Here is a 16,719-nt window from a genome sequence, read left to right as displayed (position 1 = left end):
CCTTCAGCTTTTGCCATGAAGTGATCGTTCCTGGTCGAAGGGAGGAATACCAGGTTTGAGCAACACTCCTGACAGCCATAACAAAAGATTTTGCCATGACTGCAGTATTGCCACCATACGAAGATATTGTTGTTTCGTAGCTCATCAAAAACTGCTTCGGGTCTGAATGGCCGTCGAATATGGGAAGCTGAGGCGGCTTGTAGGACGGAGGCCAAGGTGTAGCCTGCAGCTCAGCGGACAGAGGAGAAGCATCATCAAAAGCAAAATTTCAATGGTGGAAATTCTCATACCAGTCATCTTCGTTGAGGAAACCCTCCTGATGAAGGTCTTTATGCTGAGGCCTTCGGTTCTGCTCATCCTGAGTAAGATGATGAACTTCTTCAGAGGCTTCGTCTATTTGCCTTTGCAGTTCAGCTAGCCTGGCCATCTTTTCCTTCTTCCTCTGCACCTGTTGATGAAGCATCTCCATGTCTCTGATTTCTTGGTCTAGGTCATCCTCTGGCGGTGTCGGGCTGACAGCCTTCCTTTTCTGGCTTCGGGCCTCCCGAAGGGAGAGAGTCTCCTGATTGGGGTCCAGCGGTTGCAGAGCTGCAGCCCCAGTTGCTGAAGCTTTCTTCGGCGCCATAGCGAAGGTTTATGATCGCCGAAGGTGTTCAAAACTCAAAGAGTGGAAGTGAGTTCACCGGAGGTGGGCGCCAATGTTGGGGACTTGTTCTCAAATGCTATGAGTTAAGAACAAGGCAACACAAAAAATGTTGAACGTTAAAGTCCTTCGTCCTTCGAAGCATTATTTCCCTTGGGGATATAATGATCTTCGGACGAAGGTTATGAAGGACATACCTTCATAAACACGACATATAATAATGAAGAAGAAAACATATGAAATATAAAGGATAACGTAAACAATTAAATATTATTATCAACTCATTTCTATATTATTATTATGGAAAAATAGAAATGATATCAAATCACAAATGTACCTTCGGCTTAAAAGAAGGTAAAAGTACAAGCGTGACGCAAAAGCAAATGCCAATTCGGCGTGAACAGTACGGGGGCACTATTCACCTATTTATAGGCACGGGACACAGCCCATATAAAATTACACCCATGCCCTTTACATTTGGTAGTAATTCTATAGTAATCCACCGAGGTCTGAATAGCCTTTTCATCTTTAAGTCAGTTTCCTTTTTCTGCTATCACGCCGAAGCTTTCCTGCTCACATCTTCGGCGCTGCATCAACCTTCGTATTATTTGAGCTTCTCCTACTGTGATGTCCGAAGATACCTGTTCACACATTATACTCCAGAAACACTGTTAAATCATGTTTTTGAGGACCTTCGGAAGCCGAAGGCCCCCAACAAATATCTTTGCTTATTAGCACATCACATCATACATAGAATGAACTGAAAAGGTTTTGCACTAATGGAGAGACCACTCAAATACTGAAATATGCCATCTAGTTCATTGAATTGGATCTGCATAACCAGCGCCACCACACGATATGTGGCAGAACCGCCCAGATTATTCTAGCTCAAGTGCTCAATCATCGCCAGGAGGCAACTTTACACTTAATCCGGAATAAACTGTCAGCCCATCAGATCAAGTCTGATTAACCACTTGACAAGGATCGAGTACCACTTTCTCACACGAAGGTGAGACACAGAGAATAACAATAAAACATGAAACCACAAATTAAAGTGCTTAAGTTATTACATAAATTGGAGTTTTGATAAAGGAAATATTGTTCTCAACGTTGCATTGGATAATAACTATCATCGATAAGTGGGGGTAGGGCAAGACCTGGCCCACTACTCCTCCTAGTCCTCTCCTACCGAGGCGGCATCCCACTCAACCGTCTAACCCAGTGGCAGGGTGGTTGGCCAAGTCACATCATCAACCATATCTTGCAACAAACCTGAAAAAAAATGATGACACAAGCAAGGTTGAGTATACTAATACTCAGCTAGACTCACCCGGTGTGAGGAGTCTACTCCTCTCCCTCTAGACCATGAAGTTGTTTGGCTGAGGGGTTTGGTTTGCCAAAACACTAGCTGAGTCTAAACAAGTTTTAGCTTCTCATGTTCTATGACATTTATTTGCTAAGTTTGCTTCCTTCTAAGTATACATGGTAGCAAGCAATTAGTGCAATCAACACTTTATCTCAAGAAACCTCCTTTCCCTTCTTACTCGATGTAGCAGCATGGATCAAGTAGTCTCATTAGAATCGAGTTTTAACCTTGCAAGGTAAACATAAACACACGACATGTTGGGGCACTCAGTCCCCTCACACGTCAATTGTCCCCATCGATTCCCCATCAACAGATCAGGGCTCACGGCTTTGGCACACAATGCTCCACTAACCTCGGCTACCGCCGTGCAATGATTGTACTTGTAACCACCACAACTAGCATGGGAGAGTCCATCTTAGGTCCAATGAGGCGGGAAGTCTGCGGGCAGATTCAATCAGGTACTAGACTTATTGGTTTCCATATTTTCCGGCATGTGTTTAGTACGTTCAAACGCTTGACTCACGGTACCACACGTTAATCCTTAATTCCATTTCTATCTCATAGACAGGGCATCCACCTAGGATCTGTGTCCATAGACCATCATAGTTCCCGTTATCAAGATGAATACAATCAATTCCTAACCTCGCGCGAGTGCTAGAAAAATCACTCGACTTCTACCGAGATCCTTTTTAAGTTAGCAAAGCCACTACTCGACCTACCATACTAGTATTCATATCATAAAAGGAATCCCTAAGTTCATGCAACTATGGTTTCGATCAATTCATATACGTAAGTGCACAATACAAACCTACAAACAATAGTTGCAGTAAAGTATCATATTATAGGTTATGCATAAAACTGGAGCTTGCCTTCAGATGCTGATGCAGCGGGGAGTTCCTCGGCGACAGGCTTGGGAGCTGGCTCCTGGGCTTCTCCTTGCTCAGTTCCTTGCTCCTGAATCAACACGTACTCTCCGTCCGCGAGATTACAATCTAATGAATGCAATGCATAAGATATATATATATATATAGACACTAGGTGAGTGCCCGTGCGTTACAACGGGAACATATAATACCACAATAACTTATGTACAAATGTGTGTTATATTATTGTTGGGGGCCTTCGTCCTCCGAAGGTCCTCAAAAACGTGATTTAACAATATCTTCCAAGTGTGATATGTGAATAGGTACCTTCGGACTCGGGCTAAAAGCATGTACGATGTAAAAGCATGATCATGACGAAGGTTGGAGTTGCTCCAAAGCTACGTGCAGGGGAGCTTCGGCTAAATGCCAGAAAAAGGAACCAACTTAAAGGGGAAAGGCTATCTAGTCCTCATAGAAAGTCAATAATAAATGTAAAGGTGAGAGCACCTAGAGGGGGGTGAATAGGTGATCCTGTAAAAACTTGAACTTAATCCAACAAAACCTGATTAGGCGTTAGCACAATAAGGCCAAGTGGCTAGAGAGGAGTTCTCTTGTGAGACACAATAGACACAGTAAGGACAAACACAAGAGACACGAGGATTTATCCCGTGGTTCGGCCAAGTACAAAACTTGCCTACTCCACGTTGTGGCGTCCCAACGGACGAGAGTTGCACTCAACTCCTCTCAAGTGATCCAATGATCAACTTGAATACCACGGTGATCTTCTTTACTTTACTCTTTCCCGTTTGCGAGGAATCTCCACAACTTGGAGTCTCTCGCCCTTACAACAAGAATCAAAATGAAGCACTAGAGTAAGGGAGGGAAGCGACACACTCAAAACCACAGCAAATACGCACACACAAGATCAAGACTTGAGCTCAACACAATATCTCAAGGTTCTCACTAGAACGGAGCTCAAATCACTAAGAATGTCGAACAAGTGCGCAAGAATGAAGTGTGAGTGATCAACAATGCTCAAAGGATGCTTGATGTTCTCCTCCATGCGCCTAGGGGTCCCTTTTATAGCCCCAAGGCAGCTAGGAGCCGTTGAGAGCATTCCGGGAAGGCTATTCTTGCCTTCTGTCGCCTAGTGCACCAGACAGTCCGGTGCACCACCGGACACTGTCCGATGCGGATTTCTTTCCTTCTTTGGTGAAGCCGACCGTTGGAGTTCAGAGCCGTTGGCGCACCGGACACTGTGCGGTGCACACCGGACAGTCCGGTGCTCCCTTCTGACCGTTGGCTTTGCCACGCGTCGCGCGCGGATAACTCGGCCGACCGTTGGCCGAGCCGACTGTTGGCTCACCGGACAGTCCGGTGCACCACCGGGCAGTTCGATGATTTATAGCCGTAAGCCGCCGATGAAATCCCGAGAGCAGCCAGTTGACAGCCGCCAGCCTGGCGCACCGGACACTGTCCGGTGCACCACCGGACAGTCCGGTGCACCCAGACTGAGCAGACTCTTGGCTGCTTCGAGCCAAGCTTTTCCAATTGTATTTTCTCTGATTCTAGCACTTAGACAACCATGTTAGTACACAAAAACCAATGTACTAAGTCTAGAGTCATACCTTTGTATTGATTTGCACCTTATCCACCATTTGGCATAGTTTATCATTTAAGCACTTGTGTTGGACACTAAATCACCAAAATACTTAGAAATGGCCCAAGGGCACATTTCCCTTTCAATCTCCCCCTTTTTGGTGATTTATGCCAACACAACATAAAGCAACTAAAAGAAGTGCAACATCAATTCAAATGAGAACACAAATTTGTTTTGAGTCAAATTTGGCATATTTGGATCATTCTTTGCCACCACTTGGTTTGTTTTTGAAAATCAAACTCAATTTCCTATCTCTAAGTCAAACACACTTGTTGAGGCATAGAGAAGAGTATTCCAAGAGAAATTAATCAAAGATTTCAAAAACTCCCCCTTTTTCCCATAATCAACCATTCTCCCCACAAGATGCCAACTTTTGACAAAAGAGACAATAAGAGATTTTTGACAAACAAAAAGCTCTATTCTACTATTTTCAAAATTCTCAAGTGGTAGCTGATCCATTTATTGCTTTGGCCTTATTTTCTCCCCCTTTGGCATCAAGCACCAAAACGGGATCAATCTTGGCCCTTTAACCCCATTGCCTCACCAAAATCTTCAACTAAGAGTAAAAAGGCAATAAGAGTACAAAGATGAACTTGGAATCAGTTACTCTTTCATCGGAGTGCAGTGGAAGTCTTGCATGGTCCAAGTCCACCTTTTCCCTTTCAAACCTCCTTTGAGACTAAATTAAGCAAACTCAAGCACACAGTTAGTCTCAAAGGGTCAAGTTGTAGCACATCTCCCCCTAAATATGTGTATCACTCACACATGGACGTTTGAGGTCCGGGAGTGTTTGTACAACTTGAGCACCATAAATAAACAACAAAATGCATGAGGAACATGATCAAAGGCATAAAACACATGTATGCTATAAATCAATCCAGGTTCCGCGAATCTAAGACATTTAGCTCACTACGCAGCCTGCAAAAGGTCGACTCATCTAAAGGCTTGGTAAAGATATCGGCTAGCTGATTTTCGGTGCTAACATAAAACACTTCGATATCTCCCTTTTGCTGGTGGTCTCTCAAAAAGTGATGCCGGATGTCAATGTGCTTTGTGCGGCTGTGTTCAACAGGATTATCCGCCATGCGGATAGCACTCTCATTATCACATAGGAGTGGGACTTTGCTCAGATTGTAGCCAAAGTCCCAGAGGGTTTGCCTCATCCAAAGTAGTTGCGCACAACACTGTCCTGCGGCAACATACTCGACCTCAGCGGTGGATAGGGCAACGGAAGTTTGTTTCTTAGAACTCCACGACACCAGGGACCTTCCTAAGAATTGGCACGTCCCCGATGTACTCTTCCTATCGACCTTACATCCAGCATAATCAGAGTCTGAATATCCAATTAAGTCAAAGGTAGACCCCTTTGGATACCAGATCCCAAAGCAAGGCGTAGCGACTAAATATCTAAGAATTCGCTTCATGGCCACTAAGTGACACTCCCTTGGATCGGATTGAAATCTAGCACACATGCATACGCTAAGCATAATATCCGGTCTACTAGCACATAAATAAAGTTAGTACCCTATCATAGACCGGTATGTCTTTTGATCAACAGACTTACCTCCTTTGTTGAGGTCGGTGTGTCCGTCGGTTCCCATTGGAGTCTTTGCGGGCTTGGCGTCCTTCATCCCAAACCGCTTGATCAAGTCTTGGGTGTACTTCATTTGGGAGATGAAGGTCCCATCCTTGAGTTGCTTCACTTGGAACCCAAGGAAATAGCTTAACTCGCCCATCATTGACATCTCAAACTTTTGAGTCATCACCCTGCTAAACTCTTCACCAGACTTTTGGTTAGTAGAACCAAATATTATGTCATCGACATAAATTTGGCACATAAAAAGATCACCATCACAAGTCTTAGTGAATAACGTTGGATCGGCTTTCCCAACCTTGAAAGCATTAGCAATTAAAAAGTCTCTAAGGCATTCATACCATGCTCTTGGGGCTTGCTTAAGTCCATAGAGCGCCTTAGAGAGCTTACATACGTGGTCGGGGTACCGTTCATCCTCGAAGCCAGGGGGTTGCTCCACGTACACCTCCTCCTTGATTGGCCCGTTGAGGAAAACGCTCTTCACATCCATTTGGAACAACCTGAAAGAATGGTGAGTAGCATAGGCTAACAATATGCGAATTGACTCTAGCCTAGCCACAGGAGCAAAAGTCTCCTCAAAGTCCAAACCTGCGACTTGGGCATAACCTTTTGCCACAAGTCGTGCCTTGTTCCTTGTCACCACTCCGTGCTCATCTTGTTTGTTGCGGAACACCCACTTGGTTCCCACAACATTTTGCTTGGGACGAGGCACCAGTGTCCAAACTTCATTTCTCTTGAAGTTGTTGAGCTCTTCCTGCATGGCCAACACCCAGTCCGGATCTAGCAAGGCCTCTTCTACCCTGAAAGGCTCAATAGAAGAGACAAAAGAGTAATGCTCACAAAAATTAACTAATCTTGAGCGAGTAGTTACTCCCTTGCTAATATCACCCAAAATTTGGTCGACGGGATGATCCCTTTGAATCGTCGCTCGAACTTGGGTTGGAGGTGCCGGTTGCGCTTCTTCCTCTATCACATGAACATCTTGTGCTCCCCCTTGATCACACGCCTCTTCTTGATGAACCTGTTCATTGTCTTGAGTTGGGGGATGCACCATTGTTGAGGAAGAGGGTTGATCTTGCTCCTTTTGTTCCTGTGGTCGTACATCACCAATCGCCATGGTACGTATTGCGGCCGTCGGAACATCTTCTTCATCTACATCATCAAGATCAACAACTTGCTCTCTTGGAGAGCCATTAGTCTCATCAAATACAATGTCGCTAGAGACTTCAACCAAACTCGATGATTTGTTGAAGACCCTATACGCCTTTGTATTTGAATCATAACCTAATAAAAACCCTTCTACAGCTTTGGGAGCAAACTTATAATTTTTACCTTTCTTCACTAGAATGTAGCATTTACTCCCAAATACACGAAAGTAAGATACATTGGGTTTGTTACCGGTTAGAAGCTCATATGAAGTCTTCTTAAGGAGGCGATGAAGGTAGACCCGGTTGATGGCGTGGCAAGCCGTGTTCACGACTTTCGACCAAAACCGCTCGGGGGCCTTGAACTCTCCAAGCATCGTCCTTGCCATGTCTAGTAGTGTCATGTTCTTCCTCTCTACCACACCATTTTGCTGTGGTGTATAGGGAGTGGAGAACTCGTGCTTGATTCCTTCCTCCTCAAGATACTCCTCCACTTGAAGGTTCTTGAACTCGGACCCGTTGTCGCTCCTTATCTTCTTCACCTTGAGCTCAAACTCATTTTGAGCTCTCCTTAGGAAGTGCTTGAGGGTCCCTTGGGTTTCAGACTTATCCTGGAAAAAGAATACCCAAGTGAAGCGGGAAAAATCATCAACTATAACAAGACCACACTTACTTCCTCCTATGCTTAGATAGGCGACGGCTCTGAAAAGGTCCATATGAAGTAACTCCAGGGGTCTTGATGTTGTCATCACATTTGTGGCGTGATGAGAGCTTCCCACTTGTTTTCGTGCTTGACAAGCTGCACAAGGTCTATCTTTTTCGAAAGTTACATTAGTTAGACCTATCACGTGTTCTCCCTTTAGAAGCTTGTGAAGGTTCTTCATCCCTACATGTGCTAAACGGCGATGCCACAGCCAGCCCATGCTAGTCTTAGCAATTAAGCATGCATCTAGACCGACCTCCTCTTTTGCAAAATCAACTAAATAAAGTTTGCCGTCTAGTACACCCTTAAAAGCTAATGAACCATCACTTCTTCTAAAGACAAACACATCTACATTTGTGAATAAACAGTTATATCCCATATTACAAAGTTGACTCACAGACAACAAGTTATATCTGAGCGACTCAACTAAGAACACATTAGAAATAGAGTGCTCGGATGAAATAGCAATTTTTCCTAACCCTTTCACCTTGCCTTGGTTCCCATCACCGAATATGATTGAATCTTGGGGATCCTTGTTCTTGACGTAGGAAGAGAACATCCTCCTTTCCCCCATCATGTGGTTTGTGCATCCGCTGTCGATAATCCAGCTTGAGCCCCCGGATGCATAAACCTGCAAGGCAATTTTAGGCTTGGGTCTTAGGTACCCAACTCATGTTGGGTCTTACAAGGTTAGTTACAATAGTCTTAGGGACCCAAATGCAAGTCTTGTCTCCCTTACATTTGGCCCCTAATTTCCTACCAATTACCTTCTTATCCTTTCTACAAATAGCAAAGGAAGCATTGCAAGCATAATAAATTGTAGAAGGTTCATTCATTACTTTCCTAGTCAAATTTCTATCATGCATAATAGAGGAACTGGAAACAATCATGGCATGAGAATTAAAAGCATCATAGCTTCTATACACATTCCTAGAGTGTCTCCTATCATGATACATGAAAGCATGGTTCTTTTGAGCACTACTAGCCATAGGAGCTTTCCCTTTCTCCTTGGCGGAGATGGAAGCCTTATGGCTTGTTAAGTTCTTGACTTCCCTCTTGAAGCTAAGACCATCCTTAATTGAGGGGTGTCTACCAATCGTGTAGGCATCCCTTGCAAATTTTAGTTTGTCAAATTCACTCTTGCTAGTCTTAAGTTGGGCATTAAGACTAGCCACTTCATCATTCAATTTAGAAATTGAAACTAGGTGTTCACTACAAGCATCAACATTAAAGTCTTTACACCTATTGCGGACTACAACATGTTCTACACAAGATGTTGATTTATTAGCTATTTCTAACTTAGCACTCAAATCATAATTTATGCTCTTTAAGCTAGAAATAGAGTCATGGCATGTAGACAATTCACAAGAAAGTATTTCATTTCTTTTAATTTCTACAGCAAGGGATTTTTGTGCCTCTACAAACTTATCATGTTCTTCATACAAGAGATCCTCTTGCTTTTCTAATAACCTATTCTTATCATTCAAGGCATCAATTAATTCATTAATTTTATCAACCTTAGTTCTATCTAGACCCTTGAATAAACATGAGTAGTCTATTTCATCATCGCTAGATTCTTCATCCCATGAGGAAGCGTAAGTACTAGTATTATGAGTGCTTACCTTCTTTTCCCTTGCCATGAGGCAGGTGTGATGCTCGTTTGGGAAGAGGGCCGACTTGTTGAAGGCGGTGGCGGCGAGTCCTTCATTGTCGGAGTCGGACGACGAACAATCCGAGTCCCACTCCTTACCAAGGTGTGCCTCGCCCTTACCAAGGTGTGCCTCGCCCTTGGCGCGACTGGCTGATCTTGAAAGGAAGATCGATGAAGCTACTGAAGAAGTGCGCCATCTTGCTCAAGATGAACAAGACCGAAGGCCCCAGCACAGGGAGCTTCATTAGGAAGGCCTATTCAATGAAGATGGATGGTATGATGATTTTAATCATGATACCTTTACTTTTGATGATGCTTCTCCCTTGATAGCAGAACTGCAGGCTACCCCATGGCCCCCGTCATACAAGCCACCTCAGCTTCCCGTGTATGATGGGCACTCAGATCTAAAGCAGTTTCTCATGAGCTACGAAGCAACTATATCTTCGTATGGAGACAATACCGCAGTCATGGCGAAGTCCTTCGTCATGGCAGTCCGGAATGTAGCCCAAACATGGTATTCTTCTCTTCGGCCAAGGACTATTACTTCGTGGCAGAAGCTCAAGGATATGCTGGTGACAAGTTTCCAAGGCTTTCAGACGAAGCCAGTCACAACTCAGGCCCTGTTCCAATGCACGCAAGACCATGAGGAATACCTTCAGGCATATGTCCGAAGGTTCTTGCGACTGAGGGCACAAGCGCCTACAGTGCCCAATGAAATTGTCATTGAGGCCATGATCAAGGGTCTTCGGCTAGGACCTACTGCCCAATATTTCGCCAGAAAGCCCCCACAGACTCTGGAGAAGCTGCTTCAAAAGATGGATGAGTACATCCTGGCTGACAATGACTTCCGCCAAAGAAGGGAGGAAGCTTACAGATTCTCTGAGATGACCAGGGGCTTCGGAGGAAGAATCCACCCGAGGCATGTCAGGTCAATTCATAACTCCACTCAGAGTGATGACAAAGGAAGTCACCTGCAGAGGCCACAGTATACCTCACAATCTTCGGGGCAGCAACAAAGCTCTTTCCGACCGCCAGCTCCAAGAGGCAGAGGTGCCAGGGGCTTCGAAGGAAGATATGGGGATTAGCCCAGGAAGATCTACTGCTTATTTTGTGGTGAAGACAAGGGCCATACTACAAGAATATGCCAAATCACCATCCAAAAGCAGAAGGAGATCAAGAAGCCGAAGCTCGGCCGAGTCAACCGAAGCAGGTCTTGCACACTGCTTCGTGCCACTCACCCTACATACCAGAATATGTGGGTAATCATCCTGCAACTTCTGTTGCTTCGGCTAGCCAGCCATAGGCTTCTTGGCCACAGCTCCCACCTCCGCCACCACTACAACCTACCTATTCACGAGGTCAGCTGCCAGAAGGGCGCCAACACACTCAACAGCAGCGGGATTTCAAGGAGGAATCTGAAGCTTGCACAGTCAACAGTACTGTGCCGGAGTCAAAGCACATCTATTGAGAGATATCCTACCTTCTGAAACACTTTTTTATTCTATGCCAGTTTGTTTTTTAATAAGGGACAAGTAATGCAAATTTAGTTTTAATTCCTTCTAATAGTTTCACTTCTATTAAAATGAAATATATATTCTTCACAGATTTACGAAGCTCAAAAATTGCCGAAGCTCAAAAAGTCGTTCCTGAGGGAGCGCAACATAAGTTTTGCCGAAGCTACAAAAAGTCGTTACTAAGGGAGCGCAACATAAGTTTTGCCGAAGCTACAAAAAGTCGTTCCTAAGGGAGCGCAGCATAAGTTTTTCCGAAGCTACAAAAAGTCGTTCCCAAGAGAGCGCAGTGTAAGTTTTCTGCTCAAAAGTCGTTCGTAAGGGAATGCAGAGCCAAATACCACCGAAATATAAGGCGAAGCGCGAAAAGTCAACGCGAAAAATACCGCTGAAATAGAAGGCGAAGAAGTTCAAAAGACATTCCTAAGGGGATGCAGAACTTACACCGAAAAATAAGCGGTGAAGCCGAAAAATAAACGACAAAGAGACTTCCATCGTTCCTGAGGGGACGCAGAGATGGTGTGTTCCAGTGTGGGTGTGTGTGTGCGTATCTTCGGCATTAGCATCATTTGCATCATATCGTCACATCATCCTGCATAGCATCACATCATACATCATATTGCATTGATGACACGAATTGAATACGAAGTCGACCTTCGGAGACTGCTTTATAAAAAAATGAAAATGTGCTAAGACACAAAGTTAGCTGAGAAATACAACTTCGTCAGCTCTATTGCAAAAGAAGGGATCCTTTGTTTACGAAGCTGGGAGGCTTTTACGAAGCATGGATATTTTCACGAAGCACAGATTTTCTTCTTTGTGAAGCATGAAAAGAAGGGAAGGTGTTTTTTCGCCGAAGGCTCAAAAATGGTATGTATATAAAGTTTCATGCATCGCAAAGAACTGAATTGCAAATAATTTACACATTTCAAAAATATGCACATCGAATATTACAGTCTTGATATAGCGAAGCTACATTGATCGACTAAAAATGTTTTTACAATATCAGTCCTCTTTCAGGACCTTTTCTGCAATTTCATTCAACAACTTGTTAACAACTTGTCAACAATAGATTCGACTATGTTGATGATTTCTATTGCTTTCTTCGTTTCTAGGTCGGCCAGGGGGTCGAACGGCTCCGGTGGAGGAGATAATTCAGCTGTGGTAGAAAAAATCAATCAGTTTGAAGTCACGAAAACAAATGATGAAGCTAAAGGCCATTAAACAATACCTATCCGTCTCTCGCGTTTTGCATCTTCCTCAACTTTTTTCGCTGCTTTTCGAGAGTCATGAATATCTTTTTCACTTTTCTTCATTATTTCGTGAGCTATTTCTTGGCCGCCATTTTTCCAGATGTCAGTGTAAAATTTTCCGCCCATTAAACTTGCTTCGGCCGAGTGATCCTTTGTGTCATCCATGGAGAGGGCAGCTTCGGCCTGGGCCAAGGTTTTAACATGATTGCAACCCGCCTTCTCCAAGATGGCTGAAACTCCTCTCGCACCAGAGAACGCGCAGACATCCATGCGATCACTTAAAATTTCTTCAAAAGCTTCGGCTTCTCCGCTTATCCACTCGATAACACCCTCAGGGTCGCCTCGTATGAAGTTATCTTCGTTTGAATAGGCGCCCACGTTGGTGAAGCTAGCCTTTATCTTCTCCACGCAGCCCAAAGTTTTTTCAAAACATCTTTCCTTGGATGCGCGAAGTTCTTCAACAGTTTTTTATAAATAGTTTTTCCAACATTCGCTGGCCTCTCGGTTAGCTTCAGCGAGAGCGCATTTTTCTTTGGCCTCTGCCAATTATTTCCGAAGGTCTTCGATCTCATTCTTTAGAATCTCATCTTGAGCCTTGGAACTAGCTTCATCTTCTTTTACTTTGTTTACCAATGAAATTAATATTTTGTCTTTTTCAAGGCCTTCGTTCCTTAATTCGATCACCTCTGAACGAAGGTTGTTCAGAGCCATTGTATACCCTTCATCTTCAATGTTTTTTTGTGCTCTAAGGGCATTGCTAAGGATTAAGCCCTGCAAGAGGAGGACAAGATTAGGTATAAACAAATGAAATATTTCATTTGCAAATACAAAATTGACTTTTATACCTTTATGCTATTATACGCTAAACTGTCAGCCAGTTCATCGTTTGATAATATTGAAAGGCCATCTTCCAACTTCGGAAATCCGAAGCTTCTACCTATCTCCCGGCAAACGGATATCTCTTTATTATCCGGGAGACAGTACAAAAAATCTTCTTCCCCACTGCCATTGAACACTAATGCCCCCTTCGGGTATTTCAATTTTTGGGCATAATGTTGAGCTTCTCGTTCTTCTTCCTAAGAAAGTCTCTTTCCCGAAGCATGGCGGACGATGTAATCAATGCTCTCTTTTAAAGCTTCGGGAGCAGGAGTGGCAACCTTTTCAAACGAAATTTGCTCTGTGGCTTTTTCTTATGTTGCCTTTTCTTCAAATTCTGCAGGCTTCATCTCAGCAGGCACTGAGGGCCCTGCCTCAGTTTCAGCCCGGCTTGTTGTAGCTTCAACATCTATTTGCTTAGTGTCAACTTTGGGTTGCGTTTTGTCAGCTTCGGCAACCTTCCCTTTGGGAGCGAGACTTATGGAGTCGGTTGTTTCCAGTACATCTAATACATTTACCATCCTCCTCCTAGGAGTTATGGCAGAACTCTTTTGTGCCCTCAGCGCTGTTGCTTCTGTTGAGGGCTTAAAGTCCCTGGCATCTTTGATACCTCTTCAGTTGTTGACCTTTCAGCCTTATCTTTGTCAGCCTTCGTTTCAACTAGCTCAACCGAAGGTGCCTTCGGCATTGTAGCCAGTTCTTCAGCCCTCTGCATCGGAGGAGCAGTTTCTCTTGATTCAGCAGCTGAAGAGGCCTCCCCGCCAAACTCAGGCACCACGACTGGCTCAATATAACGTGGCCGGTGGGTAAGTACCTTCATCTTTTTGACTGCAGCCTTCGGCACATGTTCAGCCGAGGAAGCCAGAGCAACAACTTTCCTCTTCTTCCCTTGCCCCCGCACCGGGTAGCGGTAGTCGGGGTAGACGAAGCCAATAGCATCAAAAACTCTGTTCAATCTCTTCTTTTCTCAACTTCCGATGGCTATGGATAATGCATTATCTTCTGCCTTGGAATATGATCCGAGCAGTTCATCACTTGTAACTTCGATGCATTTTAGCCAGTCATCGTTTGGTTCATCGAATTTATCCTCATATCTGAATGTATACTTCAGCCGGACTAGTTCACCTTCGCTAGACTTGGTGATGGTCTCCTTCGACATTTCCCAGCTCTCTACAAGCGGCCATACTCTGAATGCTATGTGCTCTTGAATTAAATTTCTCGTACCAATAAAGAAGCAGACAGTACCAAATGCCTTCTGACATGCTTCGGCGGCTTCATCAGTTTCAACCTTCGGCCTTCGGAGGCCGAAGCGGGACCAAATGGGGCGCATAATAACCTCCTTGATGTCCTCCCTCGCTATCAAGTCGTTCTTCAGATAAAACCATTCTTCCATCCAATTTCCCGGCCATCTCTTCCGAAATGTTGGCACTGGGTGGCTTGCGTTGGGACGGGCGATAAAACCATAACAACCGAAGTTATTGTGATACTGTTCTTTCCCCATGGCCTTCGTCTCATACAGAAGTTCGTGTACTGCAGAAGCATTTTGCGCTTGGCTCTATCCCTTGGCTTCTTACTGCCCAGACGAAGACTCCCAATCTCAATAGGGCTTTGGGGGTCAATTGATGAAGGAAAATTTGGAAGGTTTTCAACACTTCAACTACAAACCTGCTCAGTGGGAACCGAAGCCCAGCTTTGAAGAAGCTTCGGAAAATCACAACTTCGTCCTCCTTGGGCGTAGGAACGTTGTTGTCTCTGCCAGCCCTCACAATAGACATATCCCGAAAGTACCTTCCCCTCATGTTTTCGAGGTGACTTTGCTTGCTGGTCGATTTTCCGAAAATTGCATGACTTGGTCTCCACGGTCGGTCCTCAAAATCTTCGCCTCCACTTTCTGCATCATAACTGTCACTGTCACTAGTATCTTCAGACAGGCCCTCCAGTATCTCCTTGGTAATCTTCTCTATATTTGAGTTTGCCATTGACTCGATAAACCCAGCTATGTAAGGATTCACAACCTTCTTCTCTTCAAAGAGCTTCTCCTCTTCAGTTAGCTTCGTCTCAGCAGCAACGTTCTTGTCTTGAGACATTTTTTCTTCAGAAATGACGAAAATGTGTCTTTCTAAACGAAGCTCAGGAAGCGTCAGAAACTAGCAAGCGTTAGTGAGCAAGAGCTATGAAATTGAGAAAATAAAGCAAATGGCACAAGCAGCGTACCAAATGTGGTTGGTGCGAGTTCTTATTTATACGCTTGGCACGCTCCAAATTGGGGGGCCCCGTCCGTCATTGACTGTTGCTATTCTAGCAAAGGGAAGGTGTTTGAAAGGATCATGATGCCCAAGAGGGGGGTGAATTGGCATTTTCTAAAAATCAACACTAATTAAAACCTAAGCAAGAGCTAAGCAAGAGCCCAACTTCACCCCAACAACTAGCACTAAGATAATAATACTAGAAATACAACAATGCTAATACAATACTTCAAATACTTGCTAAACAAATACACAATGTAAAGTGCTTGAATTAAGTGCGGAATGTAAAGCAAGGTTTAGAAGACTCCTCCAATTTTTCCCGAGGTATCGAAGAGTCGACACTCTCCACTAGTCCTCGTTGGAGCACCCGCGCAAGGGTATCGCTCCCCCTTGGTTCTCGCAAGAATCAAGTGCTCACTACGAGATGATCCTTTGCCACTCCGGCGTGGTGGATCCCTTAAGACCGCTTACAAACTTGAGTCGGGTCACCAACAAGATCTTCACGGTGATCACCGAGCTCCCAACGCCACCAAGCCGTCTAGGTGATGTCGATCACCAAGAGTAACAAGCCGTAGACTTTCGCTTGACCAAGAGAAGCCTAATGCAAGTGGTGTGTGCTCTAGGTGGCTCTCGCTAGCGCTAACGAGGAACAAATGCGGGATTAAGATTATTGTGAGGGACAGATATCCCCCGGGTCCACTAAAAGAGTAAAAGACCTCACGAAAGGCCCAAGGGCCCAATAAATCGTAAGGTCATTCTTTCGTGGGCCTAGGGAGGAACAATCAGCAAAGCAGGTTGACACGAGGCCGGATTGGTGCAAACCCGGACGGCCAACAACGTCGAGCGAGCGACCACAACAGAGATCCGACTTTCCCGCGCTGGATCCCCCATGCAACGGAGCCATGCAAGGATAGGTCGGCAGAACTACAGGGAGATAAACTCAAACAGTTCACTATCTTTTAGCTACACATTGTTATCATATCCACGTGTATTGCCCCACGGTCGAGTATATAAGGCCTAGGGGGCACCCCTTCAGAACGATCGACCCTATTACTTAGCCACCCACTTCAACTCTCTGCATTCTCAATTCAGAGAGCTCTCTTGTAACCTCATTCAACCAGCATACTCACCAGGACGTAGGGTGTTACGCCTCTCTAAGCGGCTCGAACCTGTAAACTTTGTCCACTGTCCCTCGTGCAACTGGCACG

The sequence above is a fragment of the Zea mays genome, chromosome 3 (assembly GCF_902167145.1).
Source record: "Zea mays cultivar B73 chromosome 3, Zm-B73-REFERENCE-NAM-5.0, whole genome shotgun sequence".
Classification (NCBI taxonomy): domain Eukaryota; kingdom Viridiplantae; phylum Streptophyta; class Magnoliopsida; order Poales; family Poaceae; genus Zea; species Zea mays.
The sequence above is the reverse complement of the archived record's forward strand: the minus strand, read 5'-3'. Positions refer to the sequence as shown.